We start from the raw sequence: 13,304 nt of genomic DNA on the forward strand, positions 1-13,304 counted from the left end.
AGTTTTAAACTTCTGGGGCCATATATATTCAGGAATTCAAACTTTTGCAGATTTTTTAGAAGGTAATAGCACCCCGCCAGGAGGGCTTGGGGTGGAACTGGATACTCCAACACATTAATATCTCTGCAGTAAAACTCATGAACATTTACACTGAGTGTTATAAAGACTATAAATACTTGTATGTCAGTTTAGTACAGTTTTAAATTCTAAATAAGTATTTTTTCAGAATTTTTAAGGATTTTAGATTATAGATAAGAAGTTGCGGAAATGGATTAAATAGAATGATACAACTAATCTCGATTCTACAGTTTTCCATTAATAATATACTACATATCACAGCATTATAGGGTAAGATAACTGGGGAATTAAAAATTCCTCTTGGTTTACATAAAATATCCCTGAATAATTTCTAGTAAATGGAATTCTAAATAGCAATTCAAGTTTAAGTAATTACTCCCTAATTTTTAAAAGGGTATGGCAGATATCCTGATTTGTATAAAGTGACATATAGATAGCATTACCCATTTTATACTTGGTTTCAATTAGGAATTAATTTCTCTCATAGTTGTACTTTATCAGTGAGTGGGATTAAATTATTAGATTTAAGGATTTAACAAACTATTAAATTCCTCAGTGCTGATCAGTAGATGAAGCAGAACATAAGCAATATAATTGGAAATGGAGCTGAGATCTCCAGGGAAAAAACACTGGTCTATATCTACTATCTTCCCACAGATACACAACAATTATATCAGATTGTAAATAGTTCTCAGTATGAAGTAGAAAAAAATCTGATGCATATTTATAAAAGACTGAAGGAAATCATTTATATCATTCACTGATCAGAGTAAGGAAAATATTATTCACTATAAATCCAAAATATTCAATCCAAAAGATTTTAAATTACAAAGGAGTTCAAAAGTTAGTCTAACTGCCTGGGTAAAATGTGCTGAAAATTCTGTTCAACAGAAACATCAATCAACACAAAATTCATCATTCAGGAAGTGCTAAATTTTCAGTAATCACTGACATGAGAAGATCACAGTAAAATGAAGAAATATATATGCGATAAAAGTGGTACATAAAAGACCATAAAAATAAGAATTTTGAAGAGGACTTAATGTTGTCAAGTCTGAATAAGGTTAGAGTAATAGTTTCCAATCCAATATAAAATTAAGGAGTAAATAACAAGTAAACAAGTTTAAAAGCTTCAATTGTACAAGCACAGGTATAAGGAAAAGTCTGACAGAAAATATATGATGAAAGACATATACAGTTATATAATAAAAACAACAAATAAAAAATCAAGGCCCCTTCCACTAAACAAAAAAGGAGTCTATAATAAGTCAAATGTTAAGGTCAACTTGATTGCCTAAATTCCAAACGTAACTTTGTGCTTTCTGTTAGGATAAAAAGAAATAACATGAGTAGCTCTATAATCACATTATCTCAGTAGTGAGCTGTACACATTTCTTACCATTGTTTCAAAACCCACGTTAAACTGCAAATCTTTTTCATGAGGAGCTTTATGAAAGGGACCCAAAGTGATGACATGCAAAATAATCTGGACAATTTATAGCACGTGAAATGTGGAAAAAGAAAAGCCCAAATTTCATTTCAGCCAAGGCAGAATAGTTAGTATTAAATCAACTCTCGTATTAGAAACAGTAACAAAACTGGATTAAATTTGTAAAAGTGCATTTTAAGACACTGGAGAGCAAGTAAAACAATCAGAACTTTAAGGTCCAAAATCCAAGAAGGAAAGAAACACAAGGAAAGGAACTATCATTGTATATCATTTTTTCCTTGAGGCATAATCACAACGTCTGCTATTCACTTAAATTACAAACTATTTCAGAATACTACCCCAAATTACTTAAAACTAAAAGTAGAGAAATAGATAAGAACAAACTAAAAGGAGATAAATAGATAAGAAAAATAAGAACAAATTAAAAATTTTTAGAGTTATCCAACATGTACTGTAAAATAACAATCATAAAATGCTTAAGAAAATAGATAAGAAAACTGTACTCCAAAACTGCAGTCTACAAAACCAAACGAAAACCTAGTCAAATATACAGATTCCAGAAGTGAAAAATATAGTATTTGAATTGAAAACTTGACACTTGTGTTTGACAGCAGAAGGACATAGCAGAAATGATTAATGAACTGAAAAGTGAATGAGCAAAAACAAGAATGTAGTTCGAGTGGGAGTAGTAAGATACTTTAAAAAGCATAAAACAGGCCCGACACAGTGGCTCATGTCTATAATCCCAAAACTTTGGGAGGCGGAGGCAGGTGGATCCCTTGAGGCCAGGAGTTTGAGACCAGCCTGGCCAACAGGGCAAAACCCCATCACTACTAAAAATACAAAAATTAGCCGGGAGTGGTGGTGGGCGCCTGTAATGCAGCTACTCGGGAGGCTGAGGTGCGAGAATCTCTTGAACCCGGAAGGCAGATGTTGCAGTGAGCTGAGATCATACCACCGCACTCCAGCCTGGGCGACAGAGCAAGACTGCCTCAAAAAACAAAAGAAAACAAAACAAAAACACACAAGACACACAGGTAAGGTATTACATGTGTGTAATCCGAGGCCCAGAGGAGTGGAGAGAAAGAATAGGGAAACAGGGCACAGCAACATTGAAAATACTGGCCAGATATTTTCTGAAAGACATTTTGCTGTAAAATTCAAGAATCTGTAAATCCCAAGCAATATAAATTCAAAAGAAACTACTCAAAAGTAGTCAGTGAAAAGATGACCTTCCAAAGAGTAACTATTTGAAGAGTTACTTCTCAACAAAATGACAGAGCCAGAAGACAACAGGATAGGTTTACATTCTGAAATAAAAAAATAAAACAATTGACAATTTTGATACTTTTCTATCAAAAATGAAGACAAAATACAAACATTTTAAATAAAAACAGAGCATTCATGGCTAACAGACCATGTAAAAAGAAGTACTAAAAAAATTCTTCAGGCCCAAGGAAAATCATCCCTAATATAGAAATATGGAAATACAAGAAAGAGAAAAGAGCAAAGGAAAAGGTAAATATGTACATAAATCTAACTGAGTAATGATGACATCTTGCTAGGCTAATAATATACTGTCTTAACAATAATTATATTTTGGGGTTTAAAATGTGGGGCAAAAGGGGGGGGGGGAGTTTACAGAGTTAAAATGTCCCAAGATCTCTGCATTGTCTAGAAATAAGTAAAAGGATTAAACTATGGTGAGCATGAAAAAGCTACAGGGGCAATGCAATTGATAGGATAAGCTACTGAAAATAATATTTACACTACAGAGAAGGTAGGGAAAGGAAATTTTAAAATATCAGGAAAAACGGAATAAAAAGCATACAGTGTGATGGTATAATGTACAGTACTACATTCTGCAATTAAGTAGTCTAGTTTTTATGGTTTTAAAATTATAGCTTTGATTTTTAAGAAAAACTTAAATGTAGTAACTCTTAAATATAAGAAAACAAAAGTTGAAAGTAAATGAATGAAAAAAACACTAGGCAAATACAAAGCAAAAGAAGGTTGGTACAGTTATAGTCACACTAGGAAAAAAAGATGGTAAGCTAGAATAATTACTAGAAACTAAAAAGGACAGTTTACTGACAAAAGAACCACTCCAACAGGAATATATGCATACATACATATATATGTGTGTGTGTGTATATATATATATGACATATATATGTCAATTTATAAAAATAGTCTTAAAAAGCAAAGGCATAAAGAACTAAAATGAGTAATAGACAAGCCTACAAATATAGTGTGAGATTTTAGCATAACTCACTCAATAATGGACACACAAAGAGAAAAAGTTAGCAGGGCTATAGAAGACAGGGGGAAAAAAACCAAATTAACTAACTTACCTTACTTATTTAGAACAACGTACCTGATATCTATCCAATACACAGTGTTTTTCAAGTACTTATGAACTATTTACCACAATGCGACCCCACGGTGGGCTACAAAGCAAGTCTTAACAAATCTAAAGGGATACAATCATTCAGCACACCCTCTAGTAACAGTGGAATTTCACCATGTTGGTCAGGCTGGTCTTGAATTCCTGACCTCAGGTGATCCAACCCCGTCTCTACTAAAAATACGAAAGTGAGTCGGGCATGGTGGTGGGTGCCTGTAATCCCAGCTACTTGAGAGGTTGAGGCAGGAGAATCGCTTGAACCTGGGAGGCAGAGGTTGCAGTGAACCGAGATCACGCCATTGCACCCCAACCTGGGCAACAAGAGCGAAACTCCTTCTCAAAAAAAAGAAAAAAAAATGCTGGGTGTGGTGGCTCATGCCTGTAAACCCAGCACTTTGGGAGGCCCGAGGTCTGGAGTTCAAGATCAGCCTGACCAACATGGATAAACCCTGTCTCTACTAAAAATTCAAAATTAGCCAGGCATGGTGGCATGTACCTGCAATCCTAGCTACTTGGGAGGCTGAGGCAGGAGAATCACTTGAACCCAGGAGGTGCAGGTTGTGGTGAGCCGAGATAGCACCATTGCACTCCAGCCTAGGCAACAAGAGCAAAACTCCATCTCAAAAAGAAAAAAGGGGCCGGGGGGGGGGGGGAGATTTCAGTACAAAGCCTACAGACGTTATAAAAATATTAAGATTTTTGTTTTGTTTGTTTTTTGTTTTTGAGACAGAGTCTCACTGTGTCACCCAGGCTGGAGTCCAGTGGCACAATCTCAGCTCACCACAACCTCCGCCTCCTGGGTTCAAGTGATTCTTCTGCCTCAGCTTCCCGAGTAGCTGGGACTACAGGTGCACACCAACATGCCCAGCTAATTTTTGTATTTTTAGTAGAGATGGGGTTTCACCATATTGGCCAGGCTCTCGAACTCCTGACCTCATGATTCACCCACCTCGGCCTCCCAAAGTGCTGGGATTATAGGCGTGAGCCACTACGCCTGGCCTAAAAACAATAAGATTGTTATAAAAAGGTTTATTCCGATAAATTTTTAAATTCTAAAAAACCGAACTGTTTAATAAGTTTCCTTCATGAATTGTTTCAAACACTTATCAAATAAATCACCCAAATCTGACACAAACTCTTCCACAGAACAAAAAAAGAAGAAACACATAGTGAATGGTTTTATGAAGCTGGCATACTTGTTATCAAAACCTGCCTAAATTTACAAATTGGCAAAACAAATCCATATTTTTTAAAGTCATATTTTTTAAGGACAAGCATTACTCTTGAAAATGGGTAGTGACTAGGATGAGACATCAATGGGACATATAAATTATTATTTCTTTATCTGATTGCTAGTTACATATATCTGTGTTCACTTTGTGAAAAATCTGCAAACTGTACTTACAATTTGTACAACTCTCCATGTGTTATACGATTTAAAAAAAAACTTACAGAAACAAAAAAGTCCTTAATTTAGAACTTTCTGCAGGTAAACTTGAATTCATTAAACAACATTATGTATGTATTTTGTGAAGAATAAAGCTATTATATAGATGCATCATTATTCAGAGTAAGTTTTCTCTTTTGTTCATCAAAAACAACTAAAAGAAAAAGAGAAATATCTTGCTAAAATCATGCCAAATTATACTGATGGTACTTTTTCAATGTCCACAAACTAAAAAATACATTTGTTGTGATTTCTTCTCAGGAAACACATGTAAGTTTATATGATTGTTAGTATTATTTTCCTACCTACCTAAACTATTGCATTTAATAATACATTGTAAATTCCAACAAGTATAGCAATAAATATTTTTCAGGGTTTAATTTTACATTTTGAAAACTATAGACATATCTGGCCCAGTCCCCTTATCTTTGATTTCGCCTAGATTTTCTGTAATTATTCTGCAAGTACATAGATAAATTATATCTATATCCATATCTATAACATATATGTAATATACTCAGCATATAACATAGTTCCTGGTAACTTGTAATTACTCCTTAATAGTTGTTAAATGAAGAAATGGACTCAATGACAAAGTGACAAATCAGATGGTCTCTGATCAATTTCTCTTCTACTGAAGGATTTAATTTCCTCTGAAGTAAATTTGTCTCCCTTTCTAAATGTTAGGAGGTTGCTCTCTCCTTTGACAAAATAAGTATTGAACAGTTCTCTGCCCTGGCTAACTTGTCCTTGTAGTTCAAAATCAGAAGGCTCCTAGTAGAGCCACACTGATTCCTTCTCGACATGGTTTTCATGTCTAGCTTGTTTATACGATGTACAATTACCCAGTTAGAACATTCTTTGAATCTCTCATTTACGCTGAACCAAAAGAACTTTTCTGCCATTTAAGGCATTGTAAGTCAGCTTTCCTAAGGGTCACCTCTCCATTCTATATCTAACATTGCTTTTCTTACTTTTACAAACTCCAATATAAATTCTCATTTTCCCCAGGTTGCCATCACTGTGAGGTCATCAAGCAGCTCTTCCTTCTTATTCAGAACATAATCAGAGCACAGCGTCAGTTTTCCCCGATTGCTTCATTTCCCATTTGGCAAACGCAACAAAACCAAACCTGTCAGCAAGTTGAAGATTTACCAGATGCCCAAATACTATGCTGCAATAACATTTTACTTATCTGATTTGGGCAGTGTACACAGTATCTAATTGATTTTTACAGTAACATTTAAAAATACATGCCAACACAACTTTGGTTGGTTTCTACAGTTAGCACTTTTCAAACATTTCCTTCTTTGAAGTCCATGCCTTGGTATTTATTCTGACATAGAGATAAGAAAATCTTAAAAGTACTTAAAGGTAAGTGCCAGACAGATGTGCATGTGTGTGTGTTTAGATGGCTGTTTTAAATAAATTCTTAAAGCAATACTTGTGTCCTCACACCTAGACAGTCATTCAGCTTTATGATATCCATAATGCTAGAACATTTGCCTTCAGAGACCTAGCGAGGCTGAAGTCAAGAAAAACAGAAGGTTAAAGTGGAAATGGGGTGGAGGGATAATCATTGAGAACAAACTCAAATTAGCTACAATAAAGATTTCCCTCTAAGCCTTGTTGTCTCTTTTGTCTTTCCAATATATTTCCTTTCTCCCTCTCTGGACCAGCCAGGGGCTTTCTACTCTCCAGATTTCTTTTTAATCCCTTGTTGACTTCCTTGGACTTTTTTTCTGGTCACCAGATAGTTTCTTTGGGGAAACTGGGATCATGGGGGGGGGGGGGCAGGGAGGAGGGGGGGTGGGAATCAAATTTAACATCTTTACATATGCAACATATAAATAAGTACAAAGTATGAGATATGACTGATTAGTTGTTGCTTGTCATCCATTGCCACTGCTTTCTAATTATCTCCCTGAAGCATCAAGCTCTTCAACATTAAGGTTCTGTATTCTGCCAGTGTGATGTCCTCATTTAAGAGTCAGAAGGAGGAAATGAGAGGGAGGTCATCTTGCTGGTCTGGTTGCTGGCAACAACATTAAACGTTGCAGAGTCGAGTTACTAATCTGTGGGGGAGGCAGTTGTGTCAGCTGTAGTACTGGCAACAGCAGCAGCAGCTTCTCTGTCTCTGCTTCACAGCTATGGTGGCGTTTCCTGAAATCAATGGTGGGGAGGCAGACCTGACTTCCATTCCTCCTTCTCTTCAATGAACAAGTGAGCATTCGCTACACTAAATTCCTGTTCTCCTGAAATACCTAGAGTGGTTCGTGTTTCCTGTACCATACACTAACTGACATAATTGTTAAGAGACTGGAAAAGAGCATATGAAAGAGAAAAAGAAATGTAAACTGAGCGGGGAGAAAATGCAGGATAAGTCATCACCAGGCATGCACGTTCTAAGTTCCTGAACACAGTACAAACGGAGTCCAGTCCCACTCCACTTGCCTCCAAAGTGTACATAGTTTCCCCATATTCCTGACACTTCTGGGCCCTTCACACATTTGCTATCTCTGAACACAATTTTCTCCCAACCACTTTTCCTTCACACCCAACTATTTCCTAATTCCTAACACATCTTTAGGATGCACTTCAGACATTCCCTGTCTTCCATGACGCATCCTGATGCTCACTCTAGGATGGTTAGCTTTCCTCCAGAATCTCATAATACATTGTGTCCATCCTAATTTTTCCACTTCCCATGCTGTATTAAAGTTATCTGCCTGCATATATCTCTCTTACAAGACGGCGAGCTCCTTGTAGTTTTGAATGACATTCAATAAATTTTGCCAAGTGAATAAGAAAATAATTCAATATTTTTTATTGGTCCACTTGCCTGAAAAGACTAGAACGTTGTTTTTGTGGAGTTCGTGGAAGTGATCATGTTAAGGCTTGAATCAAAGCGGGATTTCCTAGAGAAACTTCTAATTCTCCTTGTAAGCTATTTCCTTGAGGGTGGAAGACAGCTACGTGCTTGGGTCCTGTGCCTCATATAAAAGGGAAGGGATTCTGACACATCCTGTTCATGGTCAATGATTTGATTTTTAGTCTGGATTTTTCTGTGTGTCTGGCCATTCGCACTGCAAATATATTTCAAAATTTAATCTACACACCTACATGTCAGCACCACCCACTTTCACCCTGGGTAAGCTGATTTAGGGGCCAAAATTCTTCCTTTAGTTTTTCAAATCCCTTTCAATATGAATATATATTTTTAAAGGGAGTGAAAAAAAGTCAAACTATTAGTTTCATTCAGTATTTTGAATACTCAGGATTTTAAAGATGGTTAGACAGTATATGGATTACTAAAACTCCTCAGTGCCGTATCTGAGGGCAGAATGTAAGGTGGCTGACCCCTCACATGAGAACTGGGAATGGGAAGACAGTGAGATAGAAACCCAGCAGGAAACTGAGACCACTGCCCAACACAGAACAAGGAACTTGGGTAAGACTCCACTAATGAGAAGGAAGGAGAGTAAATCTGGGAGCACCTAGGAAGCCACTGGTCATCACGAATCACAAGCTGTTGATGAGTGTAGAATCCAGCTCTTTGGTGCCAGAATCTGTTCTAACTGATCGGTCCTTGCTCTATCTGCTCTTAAAATTTTTTAATACCTCACTTAGCTAAAACAGCCTCATACGTGTTGTATGTTAAGGGTAAGCAATGGAAAGCTAAAGTACTGTCTGACATATTTTAAGAATATTCTCAAAAACAGAGCCAAGCTTTTAGGAGTGGAAGTCTCTAGGCTGAGCAGTGCAAACTAGAAGTATCAGACACAGAAGACATAAGTGAACCTTCATGAGAGCAGAGACCTTATTTTGACCACTGCTACATTCCAAACACCTGGAATGTTTGTGGAATAAATGAGTGAAATGAGGCTGGTGCTGTTAGGTGCCTCTCTTTCTCCCATTTGCTCATCTTTCTTGGTTACATCATTTGGTTAGTGCATTGACCATTTCACCTTCCATATTTTTATGGGTTTAAAGCCTAAAGAAAGAATCTTTATTTTATATATATATTAAAACAACATAATCGATGATCTATTTGACCAGTTTTGCTCTCACCTCTGCTCCCATTAAATGAGGACTTCAATAAGAATTCAGAGAAATCACTTATAGTAAACTCAACCTTTATTTTTAATAAACAAAAGGGTGAATAACCACAAACATGAAATGAACCATGAATATCATCTGCCAGACAACTGAAAAGAGACAAAGCTTTCTTAAATATGGCTTGAGAGTTCAATCATTTCATCACTAGACTGATTTTAAAGAGACGGTAATTCTCAAAATCTGGTTCATCAATTTTTTTTTTAGTTTTGGTATGGTTGTGTCTTTACTGTTTAGAAACCACAGCTTAAAAGCAACTTAGATAGTAATGCTCTAAATGACCAAAACTACATTTTATAATCAAAGCACTCAGAAATGAGTTATTAAAATCCAATTTTATTATTCTTTCTCTGTGTTTATATTGGTTTTTGTGGATTTTTTCTGAAAACTATATAAACTTTTGCTCAGCCTTAACTCTTTAGTGAACCATTTTATTTAAAAAATAACAACACATGAACTTGACTGTGTTTAACTTCTGTTCCAGGTAAAAAAGACATGCTATAAAAAGATTTAATACTGTTCTCAGGGAAAAGAAAATGTCAAGCTACAAAATATCTGTACTATGTATTAATATGTTTTAAAATATCTAAAAATAATTAATGTTGATAATGTATTTAAAAGCCCTATAATAGTGTTTAAATTAAGAAGGCACTCAGAATTTACAATTTAAATAGTAAACATATGGCACTACTCAAAAAAAAGCATTGAAGCAAATAACTCATTAAAAATGCAAATGAATACAAGTGAACTTGCTTAAAAAAAGCAAGTAAGGGAACCAAAGGCTATAACGGCAATGGAAAAGGCAAGGTCGAGGTCTGTTCACAGGGGAGAATCCTGATGAGGTCAAACGCAGCCTTCGGAGCTGTGGACTACTTATTAAGGAAGTAGCAGTTCTGAATTTTTATTACAGAGCTTTGCTCATACCGTGATGATTTCAGATAAGGTATTTATAGATTGTCTGAATATTTGACCTTGGAACTATTTTATGGACACTAGATATATTGCTTTTTATGGAGAAAATAGACAGTTCTACATAGGTAAATCATTTGCATTATCAGAAGAGAAAGCTGGGCTGAGGTGGGGAAGGCGGTGGAGACACTTCCCCTGTGAAACATTTCATGCCTGTTCAATACGTTTAAGCAATTATGCACTACCATAAATTAGAAAGATTATAAATCAATTAGTGAATCTTACTAGCAGCCACAGACCCATGTAAAATAAATCACATGATGCCCTTTTTACAATAAATTCAGTCTTGATAAACTCAGTTATTCAGGAAAATGTCACTGCAGTGATGTCTGTCTATTCTAAATTAGAATCAATCCAATAATCAACTTCTGTTTTCTTCAGCAAAGAGCACTTAACACTAACGTGTGGTACATAGTCATATAGGCCTGAAGATCACACAAGCATGCCCTATTATACCACCCTCCACCGTGGCAGATGGCTTACCTTGAGTGAAACCATTAACTACTCCCAGTTCAAGTGACTGAAACTAAGAAACACGGGCCAACTGATCATCACCTTGAAAATAGTATTTTCTTCAGAATTGACACTTTCCTTGATACTGAAATTTTCACTGATAGGTTTTAAGTAAATCTCACTAATACGTTTTTCGGATTAGATATTAACCAAAGAGAAATTTTAAGAATTATAGCTCTTTGCCCTTACAAAGTTGCAAAGATCTGGAGTCATTACTAAATACCATATTTTAAATAGGTACTTCAATTATGAGATATAAAAATACAATCAAGAATAATTTGAGTATGGTTTACAATTATGTTTCAACACTGGTCATCTTAGGTTTTCATATATCATGTGCGAAAGAATACTTAAGTGAAAAGAATGTAGTAGTTATTGCCAAATTAGGAAGATTACTCGCCAATCAATATTAAAAAAAAAAGAACTTGAACAGATTTACTTTTGTAATATTTGAAATATACAAAAGAATACAATTAATATGTTAGGAAGCATAATAACATGAACTCGCATGGTGAGCTTTTTGTCTTTTCTAATATATACATTTATTCTCTTTTAATGTTACAAAGACCAGTTTGACAGCTTCCTACAAATTTATTTTCATTATGATATAGTTCTAATATTTTTGAAAATTTCCACCATGATTTTTTGACTGACTCATGGGTAACTTACAAAAATGTCAAATCTCAAAATGTATTTTTAAATTTTACTGTCTTCTAATTAAGTGTAGTGGTTAGAAAACATGGTTTTTGTGACAGAAATTTTCAGAAATTTGATGAAGCTTGCTTTGTTGTACATTGTGTGATACATTTTTGCAATTACTACATGTCCTTGAAAGAATGCCTATTTTCTAAACTGTTAGATACAGGAATCTATATGTGTTTATTCCATTTACCCTATTAATTGTGTTGTATAAATCATTAATCTTTACTAGCTTTTCCTGCTTGACAAAAATAATTGATAAAGGTGTACTAAAATCTATCTCTGTAGTAGATGACTTTTTAACGTTTTATATTTGATCAATTGTGCTTTATATATTTTCATGCTATTTTAAAAAATGCTTACAGGTTTAGTATTTTTATACTGTCCTGATAAACTAGTAAAACTATCTTCACCCAATTGTTTTCTGTGCTAAAATCTGAATGATCTGAAATAAAATGGCTGTATTTCCAGGGCAAATCTGTCATTATTCCTTTCTTTTCTACCTTTGTTTTCATGTTGAGGTGTGTAAACCACATATGACTATACTTTTAAATCCAAACTCAGAATCTCTGTCTTTTGGCTTTTGGAATTAGATTGTTGTATTAGTTTTCTATTGCTGCATGATAAATTACTGCAAACATACTGACTTAAAACAAGACTATGTATTATTCTCAGTTTTTGTGAGTCAGGAATCCAGCACATTTTAGCTGGGTGCTATATTCTGCTAAAATAGAAAAAAAAAAAAAAAAAAGGTTTTAGCTTGCTGAGTCCTAATCTGGAGGTTCAACTAGCAAAGACTCACCTTCACACTACCACAGATTATTCGCTGAATTCATTTCCTTGTGGCTGTAGGACTGAGGTCCCAGATGCCTTTCAGCTTTTAGCTGGGACTGTTTTCAGCTTTTAGTGGTTACTCTCAGGTCCTTGCAATGTGGCAATCTCTCAGACCTCCCTTTCTAGGACCAGCTAGAGAAAACTCTCTTCCCTTAAAAGACTCCTGTGATAAGTTCAGGTCCATTGGGACAATGTCCCTTTCTTAAAGACAATTATGCCACAGGATACAACCTAATCACAGAAGTAAAATCCATCAAATTCACAATTCCAGGGATTATGCAAAACATGTACTCTAGGGTGAAGCAGACAGGAACTCTTGGGGGCCAGCCAGAATTGTGCCTTCCGCATTCATTTACGTGGATTATAATTAGTGATACTTGGCTTTATTTTTACCTTATTCCTTTTCTTATTTTTTATGTTTCTATTTGTCCTTTTCATTTTTTCTCAATTCTGATTTCTAAAAAATGACACAGAAACACTTTTTTGTGGCTGGGCGCGGTGGCTCATACCTGTAATCCCAGCACTTTGGGAGGCAGAGGTGGGCAGATCATCTGGGGTCAGGAGTTTGAGACCAGCCTGGCCAACATGGTGAAACCCTGTCTCCACTAAAAATACAAAAATTAGCCAGGCATGGTGGCACACGCCTGTAATCCCAGCTACTTGGGAGGCTGAGGCAGGAGAATCACTTGAATCCAGGAGGCAAACGTTGCAGTGAGCAGAGATCGCACCACTGCACTCTAGCCTGGGTGAGAGTGAGACTCCGTCTCAAAAAAAAAAAGGAAAAGAAATAC

At 35.6% G+C, this 13,304-nt stretch overlaps 1 protein-coding gene across 23 annotated transcripts in view; it reads right to left on the bottom strand.

Moving 5' to 3' along the window:
• The window catches only part of KLF12 (KLF transcription factor 12), a 458,965-nt gene that overhangs the window by 187,490 nt on the left and 258,171 nt on the right, over positions 1-13,304 (bottom strand). The window lies entirely within an intron of this gene.

This window comes from Pongo abelii, chromosome 14, assembly GCF_028885655.2.
Source record: "Pongo abelii isolate AG06213 chromosome 14, NHGRI_mPonAbe1-v2.0_pri, whole genome shotgun sequence".
Lineage (NCBI taxonomy): Eukaryota > Metazoa > Chordata > Mammalia > Primates > Hominidae > Pongo > Pongo abelii.